Source organism: Coregonus clupeaformis, chromosome 8, assembly GCF_020615455.1.
Source record: "Coregonus clupeaformis isolate EN_2021a chromosome 8, ASM2061545v1, whole genome shotgun sequence".
Taxonomy (NCBI): domain Eukaryota; kingdom Metazoa; phylum Chordata; class Actinopteri; order Salmoniformes; family Salmonidae; genus Coregonus; species Coregonus clupeaformis.
In genome coordinates this window covers 53,000,700-53,006,929 of record NC_059199.1, presented here as the reverse complement: position 1 = coordinate 53,006,929, position 6,230 = coordinate 53,000,700, and positions in this window count along the sequence as shown.

The window sequence follows — 6,230 nt, the reverse complement described above, 5'->3', positions numbered from 1 at the left end:
GTAGCCTATTCAGTCACTCAACTGGACTCAGGACATTTTAATTCATTAATTCAACTCTCCTCCCAGCTTCTCCTCCCACCCACCCTCTCGCTCTATCTCTCTCTCTCTCCTTCCCTGACTGTACACTGTAAATGGGTCCCTTGTTGAGGGTTCCTCGACTGTTCAGCCTTTGTCAACTTTCTCATGTAAATTTCTGATGGTTAAGATACAAGCCTGGAAGTTATTTCACTATTAGAAAGCATGTAGGTAGTTACAAATCAGAAGGAACAAAAGACACTTTGTTGTGGCCTTGGCTCCTCGCAATTTTGCGTCTGCAAAGTTGGCCAATGGTTTGACTGAATAATGTCGGCTTCGCTCTGTGAGGCCATGCCATGTCCGCCTGCAAGGAGAGAAACGCTAGCCTACACGTGCTCCTGCTGCGAGGACATCATAGGAACTGTACTGACTCCTGAATCATAATTTAACAACAAAATAAATAAGACCACTGGACAGTTAGGCCTACCCAGAACAGTGAAATAGCTATTACATGTTGATATTGATCTCCTAGAATCCTGCTTCTTGGAAAAATAAAAGGGCAACCTTTGAAGTTTGTTTTGGCGGGAGCTGAATTTACCGCGTGCCCCAGCTCAGTGTCCCTGGCGGAGGGCAGACGCATGAATCTGCTCGCGGCACAACAAACCCTGGAGCTGTACGATATTTACTGGACCTTTTTCACATGCGCATCAATCTCATGGACCCGCCCACCTGCCAGCGCGTGTTGTTCCATCCTGTAGTCTACATCCCGCTGAGTGCAGGGTTCCCTCATCCGGGCAAGGGGCCCCTAAAGAGTGTGCGTGTGGATGTGTGTGTGTGTGTGTGTGTGTGTTTGTCTCTGTGTGTGTGTGTCCTGATGAGAGTCCTTGTCCAAGGTTACATCCTGGGTGGAGATCATGTACATGGGTAAAACATCTTCACAGGGTTACATCATTACAAATTGAACACTACTATCTGACCTGACACCTAATGTCAGAATGTATACTACTCTGAACAACAGGTTGCTGTTGTGTAAAAATTAAAGCAATATTGTGCAACAGGTGAAGGATAGTTAGGATACAGTTCATCTTTGTCAGTGTTCACCCTGATTCTTCTATTCAGAAAGAACACTGTATAACCTATCCTGCCTGCTTTACACTTTGAGATGTTTTTCTCAGGTGAAGAACATAAACATTATTATTATTTTTGCGGTTGATAGCAGATGTATTGTTGTGTCATTGTATAAAATAATGTTCTAAGCTTAGATTATATTAGATATGTAATAGTCAGATGTACAGGGTTGCAGGTGTAATTATAGGGTACAGTGAAAATCTTAAACTCCAAGCTCCAACAATGCAGGTCAAAGTGAAATAAAAAATACAGTGGGGAAAAAAAGTATTTAGTCAGCCACCAATTGTGCAAGTTCTCCCACTTAAAAAGATGAGAGAGGCCTGTAATTTTCCTCATAGGTACACGTCAACTATGACAGACAAATTGAGAAAAAAAAATCCAGAAAATCACATTGTATAATTTTTAATGAATTTTTTTGCAAATTATGGTGGAAAATAAGTATTTGGTCACCTACAAACAAGCAAGATTTCTGGCTCTTGCAGACCTGTAACTTCTTCTTTAAGAGGCTCCTCTGTCCTCCACTCGTTAGCTGTATTAATGGCACCTGTTTGAACTTGTTATCAGTATAAAAGACACCTGTCCACAACCTCAAACAGTCACACTCCAAACTCCACTATGGCCAAGACCAAAGAGCTGTCAAAGGACACCAGAAACAAAATTGTAGACCTGCACCAGGCTGGGAAGACTGAATCTGCAATAGGTAAGCAGCTTGGTTTGAAGAAATCAACTGTGGGAGCAATTATTAGGAAATGGAAGACATACAAGACCACTGATAATCTCCCTCGATCTGGGGCTCCACGCAAGATCTCACCCAGTGGGGTCAAAATGATCACAAGAACGGTGAGCAAAAATCCCAGAACCACACGGGGGGACCTAGTGAATGACCTGCAGAGAGCTGGGACCAAAGTAACAAAGCCTACCATCAGTATCACACTACGCCGCCAGGGACTCAAATCCTGCAGTGGCAGACGTGTCCCCCTGCTTAAGCCAGTACATGTCCAGGCCCGTCTGAAGTTTGCTAGAGTGCATTTGGATGATCCAGAAGAGGATTGGGAGAATGTCATATGGTCAGATGAAACCAAAATAGAACTTTTTGGTAAAAACTCAACTCGTCGTGTTTGGAGGACAAAGAATGCTGAGTTGCATCCAAAGAACACCATACCTACTGTGAAGCATGGGGGTGGAAACATCATGCTTTGGGGCTGTTTTTCTGCAAAGGGACCAGGAAGACTGATCTGTGTAAAGGAAAGAATGAATGGGGCCATGTATCGTGAGATTTTGAGTGAAAACCTCCTTCCATCAGCAAGGGCATTGAAGATGAAACGTGGCTGGGTCTTTCAGCATGAAAATGATCCCAAACACACCGCCCGGGCAACGAAGGAGTGGCTTCGTAAGAAGCATTTCAAGGTCCTGGAGTGGCCTAGCCAGTCTCCAGATCTCAACCCCATAGAAAATCTTTGGAGGGAGTTGAAAGTCCGTGTTGCCCAGCGACAGCCCCAAAACATCACTGCTCTAGAGGAGATCTGCATGGAGGAATGGGCCAAAATACCAGCAACAGTGTGTGAAAACGTTTGACCTGTGTCATTGCCAACAAAGGGTATATAACAAAGTATTGAGAAACTTTTGTTATTGACCAAATACTTATTTTCCACCATAGTTTGCAAATAAATTCATTAAAAATCCTACAATGTGATTTTCTGGATTTATTTTCTCATTTTGTCTGTCATAGTTGACGTGTACCTATGATGAAAATTACAGGCCTCTCTCATCTTTTTAAGTGGGAGAACTTGCACAATTGGTGGCTGACTAAATACTTTTTTCCCCCACTGTATATACATACATATTACTGTAAAAAGTGTAAATGTCCTGCGGATGAGGAGGATGAAGAAAGGAGTCAAATAAAGAGAGAGAGCATGGGAGAGGGAGGTAGAGAGAGCATGGGGGAGAGGGAGGGAGAGAGAGCATGGGAGAGGGAGGGAGAGAGAGCATGGAAGAGGGAGGGAGAGAGAGCATGGGAGAGGGAGGTAGAGAGAGCATGGAAGAGGGAGGTAAAGAGAGCATGGGAGAGAGAGGTAGAGAGAGCATGGGAGAGAGAGGTAGAGAGAGCATGGGAGAGGGAGGTAGAGAGAGCATGGGAGAAGGAGGTAGAGAGAGCATGGGAGAGGGAGGTAGAGAGAGCATGGGAGAAGGAGGGAGAAAGCAGAGGAGAAGAAGGGAAAGCGGTATGTGGATGAGAGAGAGAGAGAGAGAGAGAGAGAGAGAGAGAGAGAGAGAGAGCGAGAGAGCGAGCGAGCGAGAGAGAGAGAGAGAGAGAGAGAGAGAGAGAGAGAGAGAGCGAGAGAGAGAGGGATGAGGATGGAGAGAGCAGGGAAGAAGGAGGGTGAGAGGGAGGGAGAGAGAGCAGGAAAGACAGAGGCAGGAGAGGAGGGTGAAGAAGAGATGAGACAGAGGGAGGAGAGGAGGGTGAAGAAGTGAGTGGGCAGGTCAGACCACTTGTTGGCGTGGTGCAGGTCCATCAGAAGGATGAAAGGATTGTTTCCTCCTTTTCTTTCTTTGTTGAAACTTTTCTCTGGCGATGCATTCGGTTTGTTTTTCCGTCACATGGCTCCCCTTTCTCTCTTTCGTTCCTCCACTTCCTTCCGTCTGTACTTATTTTTACTTGACACCTCTTTCTGTGCTGTTGGTTTAAAGGCTCAATGGAAAAGCCCCCTGTGGTTCTCAACCCCCCACCCAATCACACACACACACGCACACACACACACACACACACACACACACACACACACACACACACACACACAGACAGACAGACAGACAGACAGACAGACAGACAGACAGACAGACAGACACACACACACTCTCTCTCTCCTTCAATTCATTTCAAATGGCTTTATTGGCATGGGAAACATATGTTTACATTGCCAAAGCAAGAGAAATAGATCATCAACAAAAGTGAAGTAAACAATACAAAATGAACAGTAAACTCAACATTACACAAATAGACATTTCAAATGTCATTCTCTCACTCTCTCAATTCAATTCAATGTTTACATCTGTTTTCTCTTTCACTCCCTCTCTCATCCATGTCTCCTTTCTTCTTTCATTAGCTGCACTGCTCACTTGAATATAGAGTGAAAGGAGAAAGGAGTCCTTAATGACCTTGCCAGTGGTGATTTTAGCATGTAAATCTTGGTGGGGAAAACTCCCCAAAAATGTTTTAGATGCATGCCAGCAAAGCCACAACACAACACTAAACAATACATGAGTTGCACTATAACTGTGACAAACGGTGCCCACAAACTGTTAGGGCCTACATAAAGCTGTCCCAACCGCAGAGCTTTCTTTTCAGCACAATGGTGTGAAACCTTACCACCGCTACACCTGGCTATCAGCAGAGCCTTGTCTGGCAGCGAAACAGTTCATTCAGCCTCTGTAGCTCAGCTGGTAGAGCACGGCGCTTGTAACGCCAAGGTAGTGGGTTCGATCCCCGGGACCACCCATACACAAAAAATGTATGCACGCATGACTGTAAGTCGCTTTGGATAAAAGCGTCTGCTAAATGGCATATTATATTATATTATATTTACTGCCTTTAAAAAAAACATAGCTGATATGGCTGACTTGCTTAAACAAATGTGGTTTCTACTGACAATTGAGGTGTACAAACTATGGCATAAGGGAACGATGAGCAGATAAGAGGCAATCCGTAATTTCGATTAAGACATTAATGAGCGAGCTAGGACGAACGTAGTCAATATAACTATTTGTTCAGCACTTTTTAAATGTACAGCAACAGAATTCAGAATTCGTTCTTACAGTGTTCTCCCTGTACACCAAGTCAGAACTGTTGGATAAATAAAGGGGGCATATAAGCAGACAATGAAAGCTCTTACAATATTCAATGATTACATTTTTTTCTATAACAGGCTATAGGCTACATGTGCACCACCAAGTCAGAACAGTAGGCTAAATTATGAGGTGGAAAGGGACCAGATTATTAGGGTGAGGCATATGGGCTACTAAAAGCTTACTACACAACATACACTTAGGATGTTTTTTTCAGAGTTCCCAGTTGTCTTGAACTCACTGAAGTCTGAGATTTCCCAGTTCCGAGTTTCCAGTTGTTTTGAACGCGGCACAAGTCATGATAGATTGACAGCATGGCCAAACTATTCAACCTTTACTGGACCATGGCATGTGAATGTGAATGTAGAAAATAGTACAAATTAAGAAAAACCCTTGAATGAGTAGGTGTTCTAAAAGTAGGTGTTCTTTTGATCAGTAGTGTAGCCATAAAAATTTTTTGTTAACAGGTGGGGCTCTGGATCTTGTTTTAAAAAAGGAAGCTAACAAACATAGACACACACATATTCACTTTTTACAACTTTTACATACGTTTTGCACTCTGAGGCAACAGTCTTTAAAAAAATTATAATATGTTTATAGCGGAATACACACATGAATCCATGTTTTCAGTCAAGTATTTTGGTACTAGATGATATTTAGTGTAGGCATCATTCCAAGCATCATTCCTAGGTCTGAAACGTCTACTCCCGTCAACAGCTAAGCTCCATCGCCATCTAGTGGTCATCATTAACAAAACTCCACAGTGGTGAACAATGCAGGTTGAATTTCATGTGCGTGCTCAAGTTGATGTCAGAGACAGAAGAGGAAGCGAGACACCCCACTCCGGAATTGTTTCTGGTTACATTACAGTCAATGATATAAGCAGACCAGACCCAGCTTCTGTTGCATGGGTGTCTATGGGAGAACCACCCCCTTTAAGAAGACCTGGAACGTACCATTTTTTTCAAAGGTAAACGGCCTGAGTGAACTATCTTCATATATCCATCATCTTTGGTTGAAGTGCTTGAAGTTGGCTGTGAGTTCTAAGTTCTACTAGTAGGGGGCCTCAGAGGTTTGCATGTAGAAATCTTCACAGGTTTACGTGAGCCTCTAGACCAGGGTTTCACAAACTCAGTCCTGCCCCCCCTTACCCTACGAGGTCCGGAGCCTGCTGGTTTTCTGTTCGACCTGATAATTAATTGCACACACCTGGTGTCCCAGGTCTAAAATAGTCCCTGATT